Raw genomic sequence first — 20,000 nt, 5'->3', positions numbered from 1 at the left:
CCCTTCTTTGAAAATTTTAAACGACAGTAAACGAGAGATCTTAAGAAATTTGTCATTATTATGAGAAGTGATGCTGACATCAGGCCATAAATATGATGACGTCTTTCATAAAGATGTCATCTTTAAACCCACGAGTCTCTTTTCAAGATAGGTAAACATGCAGTTAACGTAAGAGAAGGGAGTGAGACAATACAGTATTATTATTATTATTATTATTATTATTTTTATTATTATTATTATTATTGCTTGTATTGTTGTTGTTGTTGTTGTTAATATAAACAGCTTTTTATCAGAACACTTATCTTTGTGTACTTTTATTCTGATATAAAAAGCAGTATAAAAAGAAATACAAGATATCTTCAGTAATATATTGCATAATTTTCATGATTATTATTATTATTATTATTATTATTATTATTATTATTATTATTATTATTATTATTATCATAAGCAGCTTTTGTCTTAAAAATAGTTGTCGCTGTTGAGTTTATTCTCACAAAAAAACTGTTTATAAGAAAATGCAAGATCTATTTAGTGATATGTTGGATTATAATAATAATGATAATAATAATAATGATGATGATGATGATGATTATTATTATATTATTATTATTATTAGTTCAAAGCTTATGAATTCAAACGATAATCTAAGAAATATATTAAAATGAAAATAACAAAACCCGCTTGAATCATAGATATCAGATCTTTACAAATACGTTAAATACCTACGAAAACAAAGCCGTAAGACAAACAAATTATCAGAAACGAAGCAAACAAGCAACTTGGCAGCCGAGAATTGATTGAACATCGGAGGGAAGTAACTTCAAACACAAGGAATAATGAAAATGAAACCATGAGGAGTAGCCCTCCCTGCCAACCCCCCCCCCCCTCTATGGCCCCCTTTCATATGGGTCCCTAACCTATGGCTCCCCCCTTTATCATACTATTCTCGTGTGGCCAAAAACGAGCAACCCGTCAGGGCACAGACAAATGAGGAAATAATGATGTGTCTCTTGATGCCTCTAGTTGAGCGACGTCGTCTTAAAGACAGGAACTTCAGAGAGAGAGAGAGAGAGAGAGAGAGAGAGAGAGAGAGAGATAGCAGAGCCAACATATGTCACACACTTAAGCTCCTTCATTTTTTATCTCTCTCTCTCTCTCTCTCTCTCTCTCTCTCTCTCTCTCTCTCGTGTTGGAGAGGTGATAATAGTTAATTTAAGAGTCGGCCGTAAGGTGGTGCTGTTAGTTAGTTGCGCTTTCAGTCATGTTTAAAGGTTTAAAGGCCGGTCATGAATAGCAGAGGCAAGGGACAGTAACATTGCTCTATCATGCAGGACAATGCCCTAGAGACTGACCATATTACCTGTGATCAGCGCCTAAGCCCCTCTCCACCTTATCTAGGGCCAAGGAGGGCCAGGCAATGGCATCTGATGACTCAGTAGGTAGATTTACAGGCTCCTCAAAACCCCTCATCTTTAGCTCACAATGAGGGTGAGGTTGCAGCGACCAAAGGAACTAATGCCCCCCTCTCCACCCTGGCTAGGACCAAGGAGGGTCAGGCAATGGCTGCTGATGATTCAGCAGATAGACCTATAGTCGTCTCCCCAAAACCCCCAATCCTTACCTCTCAAGGATGGTGAGGTTGCAGCGACCAAAGGAACTGACAAGCTTGCGCGGGACTCGCACCCCAGGCAAGGACGGCAGAGAGAGAGAGAGAGAGAGAGAGAGAGAGAGAGAGAGAAGAAGAAGAAGAAGAAGAAGAAGAAAATAATAGATGACATTTTGGCATTTTACCAAATTAAATTTTAAGACAAGTGAATAATAATAATAATAATAATAATAATAATAATAATAATAATAATAATAATAATAATAATAATAAGACAGTGAATGATGATGATGATGAACATGATAAAATAATAATAATAATAATAATAATAATAATAATAAGAAGAAGAAGAAGAAGAAGAAGAAATCTGAATGCTACCTGCTACGTTGCATGTATTCTTCTATCGCGACGAAACGGGATCCGTCAATAATAAACAGCTGTGACTGACGCATCTCTCCGATACACGTAACAAAGATGACAGGTTCATGAGATTTGCACAGCGCTTAAAGGGTACTTGGGTTTTTTTTTTTTTTTTTTTTTTTTTTCTCCTCCTATTAAAGGCTATACGTACACTTTCTTGGACTGGAAATGTTTTTTTTTTAACTTTTTTGACACTTCATTTGTATAATTGCGTAACTATTTCTTACTGATGTGAAGGGTTGAAACTTGGGAGATGATTCGTAATATTTATTGCATTTTATATTTATCAATAGATTTGAGATAATACGATTATCATTTTCTAATTAGAATCATTTCTCTCTCTCTCTCTCTCTCTCTCTCTCTCTCTCTCTCTCTCACACACACACACATATACAATTATCCTGTTTTAATGCAAATCCATTTTTTACTCTCCTGTTCTCTCTGTCACTCAATAAAATTATCTTTTTTTTATTATAATCAATTTCTTTTTACTCTCTCTCTCTCTCTCTCTCTCTCTCTCTCTCTCTCTCTCTCACACACGTATATATATATATATATATATATAATGATACTTTTAATGCAAATCTATTTTGTACTCTCTGGGAAGATACCTTTAATATTATTTCGAGGAAGATGTTTTTAATATTTATACGAGGAGGATATTTTTAATATTACCTCGAGGAAGATATTTTTTATATTACCTTTAGGAGGATATTTTCAATATTACGTCGAAGATGATGTTTTTAATATTACCTCGAGGAAGATATTTTTAATATTATCTCAAGGAAGATATTTTCAATATCACCTCGAAGATGTTTTTACTATTACCTCAAGTAGGATTTTTTTAATATTACCCCGAAGATATTTTTAATATTACCACGAGGAGGATTTTTTTAATATTACCTCGAAGATATTTTAATATTACCTTGAAGATATTTCTAATATTACCTCGAAGATATTTTTAATATTACCTCGAAGATATTTTTAATATTACCTCGAAGATATTTTTAATATTACCACGAGGAGGATTTTTTTAATATTACCTCGAAGATATTTTAATATTACCTTGAAGATATTTCTAATATTACCTCGAAGATATTTTTAATATTACCTCGAAGATATTTTTAATATTACCTCGAAGGTATGTTGATATTAGCTCGAAGATATTTTTAATATTACCCCGAAGATATTTTTAATATTACCACGAGGAGGATTTTTTTAATATTACCTCGAAGATATTTTAATATTACCTGGAAGATATTTCTAATATTACCTCGAAGATATTTTTAATATTACCTTGAAGATATTTCTAATATTACCTCGAAGATATTTTTAATATTACCCCGAAGATATTTTTAATATTACCTTGAAGATATTTCTAATATTACCTCGAAGATATTTTTAATATTACCTTGAAGATATTTCTAATATTACCTCGAAGATATTTTTAATATTACCCCGAAGATATTTTTAATATTACCTTGAAGATATTTCTAATATTACCTCGAAGGTATTTTGATATTAGCTCGAAGATATTTCTAATATTACCCCGAAGATATTTTTAATATTACCTCAAGGAGGATATTTTTCATACCGTGTTTGTCGTCAGGAACTAACGAAAGATAAATAAAAACGTCCATTATTTGAAGAAATCTCGAAAACAAAGCGTTGGATTCTTCCGCTCTGATTGATGATAAGCTAATATTTACGTTCAATTACCGAGATACGACAGAGGGCCACAAAAATGATCCATTTTATAGACGAAAACAAGGAAGAAAGATTTTATGTTTCAACTTGTTCTGTTTAATGTCTGATAATATTAGAAATTTTTTTGTTTACGTAAGATGAGATTTAACTTTGTATAGATAGTAAACACGATATGTCATACTTGTATCTTAGCTGGTAAAGGTTGATATATATAAATTCATAGCTATTCAGCATGGACAAAACACTTATGCTCTCTCTCTCTCTCTCTCTCTCTCTCTCTCTCTCTCTCTCTCTCTCATACTTAGAATTTTATTAAATTTTATATAAAGTTTTATGTTTATCCAATATTTTCTCTATATTTAGTTTATAATTTTATTATTAGTTTTAAAATAATATGAAAAATTATGTTAATCCTATATTTTCTACATATTTAGTTTGTTATATTATAAGCTTCAAAATAAGTATTTTTACCTTCCGAATTTAATCGGGCCAGCTTTGTAAGAGTCGAGCTATTAAAAATAATAACTCTCTCTCTCTCTCTCTCTCTCTCTCTCTCTCTCTCTGCCTCTCAACCACCACGAATCAACCAATGTACGTATATAAATATTAAGCCAGACGGAAATCTGCAAGAGCCTTATTGCAATGCAACAGGTATATATCTTCGGCGACGCCAATAAATGCAGAATTCCATTCAGGCATTTTGTATGCAATTCGAAAGGCAAATTATGCATTATTGCTTTCGGTATCTAAAGTAAGTAATGTATAAGCCTCCGGTGAGTTGGGTATAGGCCTTGACTAGAGAGACACTTTAGCAATGGGAAACAGCTTCTCTAGGAGAAGGACACTCCAAAATCAAATCGTTGTTCTCTAGTCTTGGGTAGTGCCATAGCCTCTGTACCGTGGTCTTCCACTGATTCTTTAGCTATGGTAAGCAGCTCCTCTAGGAGAAGGACATTTTAAAATCAAACCATTGTTCTCTAGCTTTGGATAGTGTCATAGCCTCTGTACTATGGTCTTCCATTGACTCTTTAGCTATGGTAATCTGCTCTTCTAGGAGAAGGATACTCTGAAATCAAACAATTGTTCTCTAGTCTTGGGTTGTGCCGTAGCCTCTGTACCGTGGTCTTTTATTGACTCTTTAGCTATGGTAAGCAGCTTTTCTAGGAGAAGGACACCCAAAAATCAAACCATTGTTCTCTAGTCTTGGGTAGTGCCATAGCTTCTGGACCATGCTCTTCTATTGACTCTTTAGCTATGGTAAGCAGCTCTTCTAGGAGAAGGGCACTCAAAAATCAAACCTTTGTTCTCTAGGCTTGGGTAGTGCCATAGCCTCTGTACCATGGTCTTCCACTGACTCTTTAGCTATGGTAAGCTGCTCTTCTAGGAGAAGGACACTCAAAAATCAAACCTTTGTTCTCTAGGCTTGGGTAGTGCCATAGCCTATGTACCATGGTCTTCCACTGACTTTAGCTATGGTAAGCAGCTCTTCTAGGAGAAGGACACTCAAAAATCAAATCATTGTTCTTTAGTCTAGGGTAGTGCCATAGCCTCTGTACCATGGTCTTCTATTGACTCTTTAGCTATGGTAAGCTGCTCTTCTAGGAGGAGGACACTCCAAAATCAAACCATTGTTCTCTAGTTTTGGGTAGTGCCATAGCCTCTGTACTATAGTCTTCCACTATCTTCAGGTATAATTCTCTGGTTTGAGGGTGCACTCGGGTAAACTATTAAGTTTGTTTCCTTATTTTCTTTCCTCACTGGGCTATTTTCACTATTGGAGCCCTTGGGCTTATAGCATCTTGCTTTTCCATCTAGGGTTTTGCTTAGAAAATGATAATAATAATAATAATAATGATAATAATAATATTAATAATAATAATAATAATAATAATAAAGTTAATGATGATAATAATAATAATGATAATAACAATAATAATAATAATAATAATATTAAAAATGATAAAAAATATTATTATTATTATTATTATTATTATTATTATTATTATTATTATTATTATTATTATTATTATTATTATTATTATTATTGCCTTCCCCCGAAGAAGACCAAATCAACAGGTAAGAAATAGTCAACAGGTAAATCTAATGGATGCAATGCCTTACCTGGCGTAGATGGCGTTGACAGCAGCATCAAAATAAGAAGATGCTGTTATGTGTTCGTCTGGGATGGCTTCCGACTGCATCCCTAATGGAGTTGAGCATTGAGCTGTGAACGAAAAAAAAATGAAAAGTGGGTTGTTAGTGTTATGTGTATGTATGGATGTGATAGTTTTATTGAGAGGTAAATCGATCGTTGCGATTTGTGTGTGTGTGTATATATGTATATATATACATACATACATTTATATATATATATATATATATATGTGTGTGTGTGTGTGTATATACATACAGTATATAGACATTTTACATATATATATATATATATATATAAAGAAAATATGTAGTATATATATATATACATGTATATATATATATATACTGTATATATATATATATATATATACAGTATATAGACATTATATATATGTGTATATATACATATATATATATATATATATATAAAGAATATATGTAGCATATATATTATGTATATATGCATAATATATGTATATATACATATACATATATATATATGTATATATATATATATAAATATATATGTATATATATAAATATATTCGTATATATATGTATATATACAGTATATATATATATATATATATATATTTAAGCTTTTATAAAACCAATATATAAGATACACAAAAAAAAAAAAAAAAAAAAAACTCTCACACCATCACGTAGACCTTACCTGTATGCAAAGCCTGCGCTGTCAGACAGGTAGAATGCAGAACAGCTAGCGACAGCCATACCACCAACAGGCGTTCCATGTCTCCTGCTGTCTGGCTGTCTGGTGGCTACTGGATAGGAGGATAGATAGATCCTTCAGGATCGTTTAGTTTGAAGTTTTCACCACAGCCACTGTGGGCACAGCTGTACTTCGGTCCACCTGATACATGCCAGATGTACGTGGTTACACTTTTTTGAGCTGTTGTTTGACTTCACGTCTGCGCCTCCATATTTTCACTTATTTTTAAATATTTTTTTTTCTGAAATGTCTTAGCAAAGATCTGGCAGTGATATTAGACTTCTGGAGAGTTGTAAACGTTATAGATGTCTGAGCATAGATCTGACAATGATTTTAGACTTATGGAAGCATTGTAAACATTATTGATGCTGCTTCATCAAGGATCTGGCAGTAACTTTATACTTCTGGAATCGTTGTAAACATTATCGATATTGTCTGATCAAATATCTGGCAATGATTTTATACTTCTGAAAGCTATGTAAACATTATTGATGCTGTCTGATGAAAGATTTCTGGCTAGAATTAAGGTTAATGTTACTTTTCACATGTTCACTTGAGTTTCGTCTGAATAGTGTGGGATATGGTATCTCGTTGTATGTAGCACGTGATCTTTACGGCACCTCGATTACCTGTCGGAGGAAAGAATAGATTATTAGAAATGTTGTTTTAAATGATCAACCAAATGAAAAATTGCTAGTGTTTTCCTAAAATAAATTTTGACCTTATATTTAGATGCCTTCAATGAAATACTATATAAATGTATATATCTACCATTTATGTAGTTTCGCAGGTGTATATGTATATATATATATACAGTATATATATATATATATATATATACACATGATCAGAAAAGCTATAATAGAATATTCTCTACTTTAGTTTGCTCACGTATACATCAACCATTCATATATTTTTGTGTGTGTGTATATATATATATATATATATACATATATATATACATATATATATATATATATATAGAATACATACACACATGATCAGCAAAGCTGTACTAAAATATCCTTTACTTTATTTTCCTCACGTATCCATGTTGCTCGTTTTCTGTCTCCTTGTGTTATTCGCATTATTATTCTTTCCATAGCTCTCTGAGTTGTAAATAGCTTATGTTCTAAATAAGTTAATACTGGTAGTACCATCTGATTAAGTACTTTTCTTTTTAGAGACTGTGGCAATTTACTTTTCATAACTAGCTTACGTTGAAACTTTAAGAATGGTGATTTATAGCCGTTGTAATCCCCATGTCGACCTCTGTAAGAGTAGAGACTGATTAATTCTCCTGGTAAATCTCCTTTTAATAATGTAATCCCCATAATTACACGAATGTCAAGTTGTAAATATAAATGTTTATTTGTGATTGCTGTATTATTGGAATTTAGATTTCTCTATTAAAGGATTAAAGGTTGATATGAATGGCAGAAGCGAGGGACAGTGACAATGCCCTAGAGACTAATCATATATTATTATTATTATTAGTATTATTATTATTATTACTTGCTAAGTTACAACCCTAGTTTGAAAAGCAGGATGCTATAAGCCCAGGGACTCCAACAGGGAAAATAGCCCAGTGAGGAAAGGAAACAATGAAAAATAGAATATGTCAAGAAGAGCAACAACATTAGAATAAATATCTCCTATATAAACTCTAAACTATATACATATAATCACTGCCCAAGCCGACTCTCTACCAAGCTAGGACCAGGGAGGGCAAGGCAATGGCTGCTGATGCCTCAGCAGGTAGACATATAGGCTCCCCCAAAACCCCCCTCCTTAGCTCACATGGATGGTGAGGTTGCAGACACTACACGAAACTTAAGTTCCTTTCGAATCCCAGTCCATCAGATTGCCAGACAGGGACGTTCCCAATAGGCCATCACATTAGGCAAGGTTGATGTTAATCTCCCTCTAAGAATGCTAGTTTCCAAGTGCTATGCATGTTAATGTATAGACATCGTAGACTCATTTTTTAGAAATACATTTACTGAAGCCATAATTCTTTTTTTGGTTTTTGTATCTTTCTTTTCAAGAATAGGAAAATTTTTTTCAATATTTTCTTCAGGTCAGATTGTATTATATCACCTTATCATAGCCTCTGTACTATGGTTTTCCACTGTCTTGTGTTAGAGTTCTCTTGCTTGAGGGTGCACCTGGGTACAGTATTCTATCTTATATCTCTTCATCTTGTTTTGTTAATTTTTTTTTTTAGTTTATATAGGAAATATTTCTTTTAATGTTGTTGCTCTTCTTAAAATATTTTATTTTTCCTTGTTTCCTTTCCTCACTGGGCTATTTTCTCTGTTGGAGTCCCTGGTCTTATAGCATCCGGCTTTTCCAACTAGGGTTGTAGCTTAGCAAATAATAATAATAATAATAATAATAATAATAATAATAATAATAATAATAATAATAGCTTGGAACTACACGTTCCAAACATTATAGCTGTCCTGAGATGCATATATCTAGATTAAGTTTATTTATTGAAGTCATAATTACTTTTATGCCTTTCCATGACTATTTACTAGTTAAATAACGATAACAGGAATTTCATCTAAAGATACCGTAAGCCTATGTATAAATTCTCCAACTAACTCCAGCGATACATTCTTATCAGTAGAGATACACTTAAAAATTTGCATTAAAAAAAAAAAAAAAGGAAAATGCTTGGCAATATTTATTTCAGAATTTTGACCGTTTTAAACACGGATTTATTGACATGAATGCGTGATATTACGGTCACCAACCCTTAAAAGATAATAACAAAGTATGGTAAAAAATTACAATCGCCTGTATTTTACTGAATATGGTAAAAATTACAGTCGCCTGTATTTTACTGAATATGGCAAAAATTACAGTCGCCTGTATTTTACTGAATAGGGTAAAAATTACAGTCGCCTGTATTTTACTGAATAGGGTAAAAATTACAGTCGCCTGTATTTTACTGAAATACGACTGAGAACAGTATAGCCTTACGGAGAAATTTCGATTGAAATTACGTGGTGGTGTTTATTTTTTTATTTTTTATTTATTTTTTATTTTTTTTCTTTTTTTTTTTACCATGCATATCATTTGAAAAGCTCCGTAACTAAGCAAATGTCGCATTGTAGACACCGTGTCGATCTCTAGACAACATTGTCTCAGGAATGTCGATTTAAAAGCGTTCCATCTACGTAACTGTCGATTTATCGACGCCATAAACAAACGAATTTCAACTCGGGATCCTGAACCAACCCGAGACCAAAGTCGTAAAAGTTTGATGTCAAATCCAAGAGGTGATATCGCGATGAACTGATGGCTCCCCCGAGGCAGTCTCATGGTGACCTCGAGTCATTTGGGCAGCTTTTGGTTCAGGCGATGTGAGAGAAACGGTGTTTTCATCTTAAGGTCTTTCTGGTATTGTTTTTGGCGATGGATGTGGTGTGTTTAGTCTTTTTTACAAATATATACATACATATATATATATATATATATGTGTGTGTGTGTGTGTACACATACATGTATGTATATATATATATATATGTGTGTGTGTGTGTATATATATATATATATGTATATATATATATACATATAATATATATATATATATATATACACACATACACAAACATGTATGTGTATACACACACACACACACATATATATATATATATATATACAGTATATACATATATATATTCACATAAATACATACATACATATACACATATAGATAGATGGATATATAGATATCTAAATATATCTAAAAAGGTAAATGTATTTAGCCCCATTTTGATACAATTTAGAACAATGCACTTCCCTAAAAGACTCATTCAAAGCCTAGTGATATTATCAAACACGATCAGACAAAATACAAACCAGATAACAAACCAAACTAGATTTATGTAACAAAACACACCAACCATGAAAGGAAAATCTTATCTGATTAACTTCAAAACAAACGTACTCTCAGATAAGGTTGGACCGTAAACAATATAATCTGGGATTAGGTCTCAATAGCCAAGGAAGGATGTCAACACGTACAAGACGAGGGAAACACGGGCGCGTGGGTGTGTCAAACACGAATCCGTGGGCGTATGTAGTCGCGGGCGTTTTGATAGATCTTTGAGACATGGGGACGTGTTACAGCGGGCGTGAGTTTTGTCAAAATGGGCGGGTGTTGACAGCGCCGGGCGCCGAGCTGCTTGTCAGAACTGCGGACGGAGTTTGCATAGACTTTGTCAATAAGGACGGACATCTCCGTGGCACATGTCAGAACTTTGAATAACTTTGTCCGTCAGTTCATCTTCTTATCTGGGGTTCGGTCGAAATTCTTTTTGGGACTTGGTAAGAAAAAATTCTCAGAATATTGATGTTATTTTATGAGGATTATTGAGAATATTGTTTACATTATTGTTGGTCTTGTTTTTGTTGTTGTTGTTGTACACATTATTATTATTATTATTATTATTATTATTATTATTATTATTATTATTATTATTATTATTACTTGCTAAGCTACAACCCTAGTTTGAAAAGCAGAATGCTATAAGCCCAGGGGCTCCAACAGGGAAAATAGCCCAGTGAGGAAAGGAAACAAAGAAAAATAAAATATTTCAAGAAGAGACACAAAAATGGTTAAAATATCACGTACGTAAAGAAATGGACAATGGAGGTAAGAAAAGGAAAATAATAAAATACGGTCAAGTAAATTAACAAGAAAATTAACACATTCTCACGCAAAGCAGCAGTTTATTAACGTATTGAATTAAAATTATTATTACAGACGAACATCCGGTTAAAAGTTATTTGTAATGTATACATGATAGAACGAAAACATCACTAATTAGAAAAAAAATATATGTTTTTGTTTTAGAATATTTCACAGTTAAACGAACCGTCATTTATGTTTATTTGTATATTTATTGAACTAATTTTATTTCATGAAAATTCCAGGTGGATTTTTCATTATATTTTATGCTCGGCCGGTCTTTATTTTGATGTTTCGAGAAATTTATGAAACTATTTTGAGTTTTTGAGAAACTTATAAAATTTATATACCAATTTTGATTAAGTAATTGCAAAACGTTTTAGAAAAACTACAAAACAATATGTAACTGCAAAGAGAAATTAAGGCATTGTTGCTCATCATTGCATGCACCTCTATCTGTTAATGTTGAATAAATTCAATGAAATATTAATACATCCCATTATAAACGGAGAAAATACTTCTAAATTACCTGATTTAAATCTTATTTCAATGTCAAAGTTAATGCTCTGAAACAACTAAAAAAAAAACTGCGAAGTCGAAACTTGCCAAGAGTATGAAATGTTTATATTCCCTAATCTTCCTTCATCAAATCTGAGCTTTATTAAACTCTTGCCACAACTTTAATCTCCATAAAATAGAGGAAATCTTTTAGGCAACACTTCCTTCCTCCCTCGGCATCCGCCCAGACATCGGATTAGAGCCGTTTTTTATCGCAACAAATCGTATTTTAGGCAGAAACTTGGAGTAAGATTCCGTCGGGTAAAATCATTTCTGGCAACTCAGGCATCTCATGACGTCACGCATCGGCGACTTTGGTTTGCACCTGGCTAAGTTTTTAAAGCGTTTTGCTTCTAAGACACGCAGCTCTGCCCGGGTTCTGTCCCCTTAATTGGTGGGACTGTTAATCATTTGCACTTGAAGGATCTCTCTCTCTCTCTCTCTCTCTCTCTCTCTCTCTCTCTCTGATTGGGTATGTCAATCACAGCTTGTCCTGGTGTTATGTAATTTCAAGCTTAATCCATTGAGGGAAATAACTAGCTCTGGGTATGTGTGTATATAAATACAGTATGTGTGTATGTGCACTGTATATATATATATATATATATGTGTGTGTATATATATATATATATATATGTATATATATATATATATATATAGATCCCAAGTATGAGATAGAAATTTTTTTCTATTTGAACACGATGTTGTGTTGATATTTATCCATATATATATATATATATATATATAAAGACCTTGCCATTGAATTTAGCATCGAGTAACACTTAAGATTTAAGTGCCATTGTACTTATTATACGTCCAATTTTTCTAACCCCTTCGCTACCTTTGGACGTATTTCACGTCTAGTGATTACCAGGTATTTTATTTCTTTTATCATTAATATATATGATTTATTTTTATTTTACAAAACGTAAAATTATATATCAATAGAAACGATGTTCATTCACGTATACCGCAATAAATGTTGCTAAATCTATCTTGCATCGTTTTGGTGCTAAGATTAATTAAGTGAAATTTAAAAAAAAAAAAAAAAAATAGGTGAACGTTTGTCGCTTAAAGGGGTTAAAAAAAATACTCTGGTGTTTTGCCTTCCTTTTTTAAAAGTTTTTATAGTTTATATATGAAAGATTCATTTTAATTTTGTTACTTTTGTTAAAATATTTTATTTTATTGTTAATTACTTCTCTTGTAGTTTATTTATTTCCTTATTTCCTTTCCACACTGGGCTACTTTCCCTGTTGGAGCCTTTGGGTTTATAGCATCATGCGTTTCCAACTAGGGTTGTGGCTTAGCAAGTGATAATAATAATAATAATAATAATAATAATAATAATAATAATAATAATAATGAGTTTCAAATGAATCTATAAAGAAACTCTATTTCCTGAAGCCATTAAGCCTTGCTATCTTCTTTAGACATATCAGTCCATGGACTGGATTTGCATATTTCAGTATTATCTATGACTTCAGCGTACTTCAGTAGTATCTACGACTTCAGTATATTTCAGTATTATCTATGACTTCAGCATACTTCAGTAGTATCTATGACTCCAGCATATTTCAGTATTATCTATGAATTCAGCAGATTTCAGCATTATCTATGACTTCAGCATATTTCAGTATTATCTATGACTTCTGCAGACTTCAGTATTATCTATGACTTCAGCATATGTCAGTATTATGTATGACTTCAGCATATTTCAGTATTATCTATGACTTCTGTAGACTTCAGTATTATATATGACTTCAGCATACTTCAGTATTATCTATGACTTCAGCATATGTCAGTATTATGTATGACTTCAGCATATTTCAGTATTATCTATGACTTCAGCAGACTTCAGTATTATCTATGACTTCAGAAGACTTCAGTATTATCTATGACTTCTGCAGACTTCAGTATTATCTATGACTTCAGCATATTTCAGTATTATCTATGACTTCAGCAGACGTCAGTATTATCTATGCCTTCAGCATACTTCAGTAGTATCAATGACTTCAGCATATTTCAGTATTATCTATGACTTCAGCATACTTCAGTATTATCTATGACTTCAGTGTGTCTTGATCTACCCTCTGTGTTGATATTGGTACACTGTGCAATACCATGGTAACCTCTCTTTAAAATTTACCCATGAGAATTGTGTTCTCAACTCTTACCTTTTGCTGGGTAGCTATTACCCTTTGGGGGTTGCCCTTTAGGGGTTGCCCTTTGGGATTGCCCTTAGGGACTTGCCCTTTAGGGTAAATTCGGTTTAAGCTGTCCTGTTCTACAACGCAAGAGAATTACTAACCTGTTATCTTCATTTATTACAATCATGATTAGGAAACTTTTATTGTGGAGAGAGAGAGAGAGAGAGAGAGAGAGAGAGAGAGAGAGAGAGAGAGAATATGTCCTTCTTATCTCTTAAACATATATGATACGGTCTCGAACAGAGTTAGCCAAGTCCCTTGAATAAAGAGACATTTGATCAAAGTGCATTTTGTTGGCTCACTAAAGTTCACACATTAATAGATTTAGCATCTCTCTCTCTCTCTCTCTCTCTCTCTCTCTCTCTCTCTCTCTCTCCATGCTTTTGGAAGTGTATACTCCAAGCATTCATTCATCTTACGATGAATTATTTTCGAGTTATTCATCTTCAAGTGCATTTTATTGGCTCAATAAAGATCACACATTAATAGATTTAGCATCTCTCTCTCTCTCTCTCTCTCTCTCTCTCTCTCTCCATCCTTTTGGAAGTATATACTCCAAGCATTCATTCATCTTACGATGAATTAATTTCGAGTTATTCATCTTCACAGAATCTTTACTCAATAAATTATAAGTTGAATGAATTTCAACCCACACACGCTTAGGAGTAAAATTTAATGATAAGTTGAGTTCGCCGGCCATAAAACTCTTTAATATTCCCCCCTCAAGTGTTCCCGAAGACGTCATATACTAATTATGACATAAAGGGGAAATGTATAAAACACTTGGCAAGACACTTGAGCAACGGAAAAGCAACGTCTTCCTTGCCTGACTTCCACTTCTCCCTTTATCGAAGTAATTTACGCCCGGTGGTATAGAAGAGAGTGTGCTTTCTCTGCATCTCCCTCTCTCTGTTTATATATATATATATATATATATGTGTGTGTGTGTGTGTATGTATGTATATATATATATATATATATATGTATGTATGTATACAGGGTATATATATACTGTATGTATATGTATATATATATATATATATATATGTGTGTGTGTGTGTGTATGTATGTACAAAGCTGGTAATATCAATTAAAGAAAGACATAAAAAAATCATACCGATAATAATGATAGTAAGACTATTATTATTATTATTATTATTATTATTATTATTATTATTATTATTGTTGTTGTTATCATGATTAAATGCTATTGTAACAAATCATTTTTAAAATATTTAATATCTTTGTTAGTGTCATTTTAAAAACATTTAATATCTTTATCAGTGTCTAGAGATATCTCACCATAAAACATGCTCTCTCTCTCTCTCTCTCTCTCTCTCTCTCTCTCTCTCTCTCCAATTAAGAAAACATACAACATAATCATGTAATAATAAATTTCAAACTCGAATTGGCATAAGTAAATTACATCACTTGTAAGTACTTATAAGTTCCTTCTTTAAATAACGGTAATTATCCTCGGTGAGATTCGAGTCATACAGGTACACACTGGGTACGCAAACCTGTATCATTACCTCATTACTCTTACCCAAGGTTTCATTTTGCCTCTGGAATTGGTATAATGGCTTTTAGTACCGGTCGCATTTCTTAAGTTGAAGTTTCGTCTGTTATTTGTTTTCTTGCTTGGTGGTTATTAGCGTTAAATGTAAGGGTATCTGTAGTTAATTTCTATATAGCGTAGTATTGTTAATTGAATTATGAGTGGCAGCACTGTGATGTTGCTGTTATTTTTCATTAATATTGACGTAGCTAAAGTGGTTTAAATATATATATATATATATATATGTATATATATACTGTGTATATATATATATATATATATATACTCTGTATATATATATATATATACTCTGTATATATATATATATATATAAACACCATTTGCACCTGCTATTTCTGCTATTCAATCTGATTTTTTTCTCTACTATATGATGGACACTATACATTCTCTCTCTCTCTCTCTCTCTCTCTCTCTCTCCGTGTCCTGTGTCTTGTATACTTTAAAAAATCATGAATATGATAATTACAAATGATGGATGACACGACATTCATATGATATCACAGCCAGTTTCTACCCGTAGAGAGAGAGAGAGAGAGAGAGAGAGAGAGAGAGAGAGAGACGCATTAGTTCTGCTTGATATCTTTCTTTTGGTCAGCGATTTTTTAGATGATCATAACCATCGCTTCGAGAGAGAGAGAGAGAGAGAGAGAGAGAGAGAGACAGAGACAGAGAGAGAGATGCCTTATCTATGGTATCGAAAGCTGTAATATTTTTCTGCGTCGAATTAGAGTTCTCTTGCTTGAGGGTACACTCGAGCACACTATTTCATCTAATTTCTTTTCCTCTTCTTTTAAAGTTTTTATAGTTGATGTTTATATTTTAATGTTATTACTGTTCTCGAAATATTTTATTTTTCCTTGTTTCCTTTCCTCACTGGGCTATTTTTCCTGTTGGAGCCTTCGGGCTTATAGCATGCTTTTTTTTTCAACTAGGGTTGTAGCTTAGCAGGTTGTAATAATAATAATAATAATAATAATAATAATAATAATTGATAATTAATCATTATTCATTAACCATTATTGATAATAATAATAATAATAATAATAATAATAATAATAATAATAATAATAATAATAATAATAATAATAATAATAATAGTAGTAGTAATAATAATAATAATAATCACAGGATCATATAAGACAGTGTCTGTCTAATTCAGAGTTTCCGATGAGGATCGCCTCATTAATAAGCGCTGCCTCGTAGTAGGATTAGTTGAGTGGAAAAAGGTGGGCCCCTGGAAACAGCACTCCTCAGGCCCCCTTAGGTGAGAGATATCTGGAACAGTGCCACCAGTCGAATTACCGGCGCTATTCCTGGTCGGTTGGGTATTCCCGTCTCTGGAATGATATTCCAGGAGATAGGTCTGTGGCACTAAATGGTAGATGAAGCCATTTCGATTACTGATGCTTTAAATCCTCTCATTTATGTGTTTGGAAAAACCATTGGAACTGTTTTATATGTTTCATATATTTGTTAAAGTCGAAGTAATGGGGAAGATCGTGAAATATCTGTTTCTAGATATAAACTATAGTCATATCCTGACACATTGATGTTCGTTGAATTAATTTTTTATGAAGATATATATAAGTTAGTTTATGAAACTGTAACATTTTTTTTTTCATTGGCACTCCATCTATGCTCTTTCTTGCTACTCTCAATTCAACTACTATAGTTTATAATAATTTTTGTATGATCAAATTAATTTTTTTTTTCCATGTTGAATATTACTTTTTTTCATTGGCACTCAAAATATGCCCTTTGATTCTATTCTTTCAATTCAACTACTATATTTTGTAATGATTTTCGATGTTTAAAGGTCGCTCATGAATGGCAGAGGCAAGGGACAGTGACATTACTCTATCAAGCAGGACAATGGCCTAGAAACTGACCATTTATACATATGATCAATGCCCAAGCCTCCACATACCCAAGCTAGGACCATGGAGGCCTAGACAATGGCTGCTGATGACTTAGAAGATAGACCTATAGGCTCCCCTAAACACCCCATCCTTAGCTCACAAGGATGTTGAGGTTTCAACGACCAAAGGAATTAACGAGTTTAAGCGGGACTCGAACCCCAGTTTGACGTTATCAAGCTTGATGAAATAAGAATGGCAGGTGTAGTAAATATTACAATGGTGATAAGAGCGTCTTGAATGAGATGGTGTGGGCCTGTGGTGAGGATGAATGGTGGGGAGGGAGTGGTGAGGGCTTGGGAGGAACCTGCTAGGGGAGAAGATAAAGAGGGAGGCAGAGAATTAGATAGCGAGATAAGGTGAAGGATGAAATGGAGAGAAGAGGTTTGGTGGAAGAGGATGCCTTTCACATAAGGCATTCGAGAGGGTGCATCAGGCAACCGACCCCTTAATGGAAAAGATTTTGTTAAATGTTATTTTTATGAAATGTGGGTAACAATGATAAGACAGAGAGAAACTGATAAGATAATATCTCATTATTTAAATGCCGGTTTTAACTTTACAAAAGATTACAATATCCAACGAGAAATTGGAAAACTTAGAGATTTGGTAAAGGAAAGTCAGGTTATGATCAATAATAATACTTTTATTAAAGATCGTCAAAAATTATTACCGTATTTTTTTAATGATGTCATATTATTATTATTATTATTATTATTATTATTATTATTATTATTATTATTATCATCATATAGTGTTTCAGTAATATCGTCTCCGCCTCTTCTTTTATAGCCCTTATACTTCAATAATAATAATAATAATAATAATAATAATAATAATAATAATAATAATAATAATGATAATTATTATTATTATTATTATTATTATTATTATTATTATTATTATTATTATATAATTGGTAATACTACTACTACTACTATACAACTACTACTACTACTAATAATAATAATAATAATAACAACAACTAAAATTAAAATGAAGTATATATATTCATTTAAGTAAATACAAATCCCGTCTACCTTCATTAACTAACATCTTAAAAGATATATCAGGAGCGAACAGAAAGACGTTCTTTTTTTCCCCCGCAAAAGACACGTCTTAAGATATCTCCTCTGCTACCGAGTCTCTCTCTCTCTCTCTCTCTCTCTCTCTCTCTCTCTGTGTTCTTTTTTCTCTTTCTTTACATTAATGAAGAATCTAACATAAAACGGATATAAAAAATACACGGAAAAGTTTACTGAATATTTATCTTAGGTATATTCTCTCTCTCTCTCTCTCTCTCTCTCTCTCTCTCTCTCTCTTCCCGGGAGAGAAGTTACGAGCTGCCCTTTGTCTAGACTGCCAATGACGTGATTTTAAATCTCTTTCCCATTTGGCAACGTTATCGCTTTTCCCTTTAAACGATTTTAACATTTGAATCGCAATTATTAAATTCGGGCGAGGGAGAGATAGAGGGTCTTAGCGTGACCCCAGGGAGTATTTTGGGATTCGCTGCTTCGCGATAATAATAATAATAATAATAATAGTAATAATAATAATAATAATAATAATAATAATAATAATAATAATAATAAAAGTTTAAAAGGTTTAAAGGTCGCTCATGAATGGCAGAGGCAAGGGACAGTGACATTGCCCTAGCAAGCAGGACAATGCCCTAGAGACTAACCATATATATTATATGATCAGCGCCCGAGCCCTCTTTCCGTCCAAGTTAGGACCAGGGAGGGCCAGGCAATGGCTGCTGATGACTCAGCAGATAGACCTATAGGCTCCCCCCCCCCCTAACCTTAGCCTACAAGGATGGTAAGGTTGCAGACGCTAAAGCACTAACGAGTCTGAGCGGGAGTCGAACCCCTGTTTGGCAAGCACCATGCAGAGACGTACCAATCAGGCCACAACAACCCTAAATGATAATAATAATAATAATAATAATAATAATAATAATAATAATCTCTATTTCGGCAAAAGCCATTTACAGAGTTACGATAGGGGTACAGTGATCTTACACTTATGACTTCAATTAAAAAAAAAAGAAAAAAAAAAAAGATATGCAATAATATCAGTAATACAGTACAAACATCAATTAGCAGGTTGACCACAGAGTTCTAAGGTCTGGGTAACAAAATCACAATAACATTAACGCTTAATAATGATGATAATATGCATAACAGCGAAAAAAAAAATACTTGGTGCTCTATTATTTTCGTGTGTTCATTGGCGAGGTGTTTTTACGATGTTTTATTCTCATTGGGATAGGAAAGAAACGTTTTATAAATGGTATTGTATTTTGCTTTTATCCGACTTGTAACTTTTTTTTTTTACTTGCGGATAAATATTTTATTCAATTGCCATATGTTTAATTTCGTGTTGTTGTTGTTATTATTATTA

The sequence above is a fragment of the Palaemon carinicauda genome, chromosome 6, assembly GCF_036898095.1.
Source record: "Palaemon carinicauda isolate YSFRI2023 chromosome 6, ASM3689809v2, whole genome shotgun sequence".
In the NCBI taxonomy this organism is placed as follows: Eukaryota; Metazoa; Arthropoda; class Malacostraca; order Decapoda; family Palaemonidae; genus Palaemon; species Palaemon carinicauda.
This window is presented reverse-complemented; position numbering follows the sequence as displayed.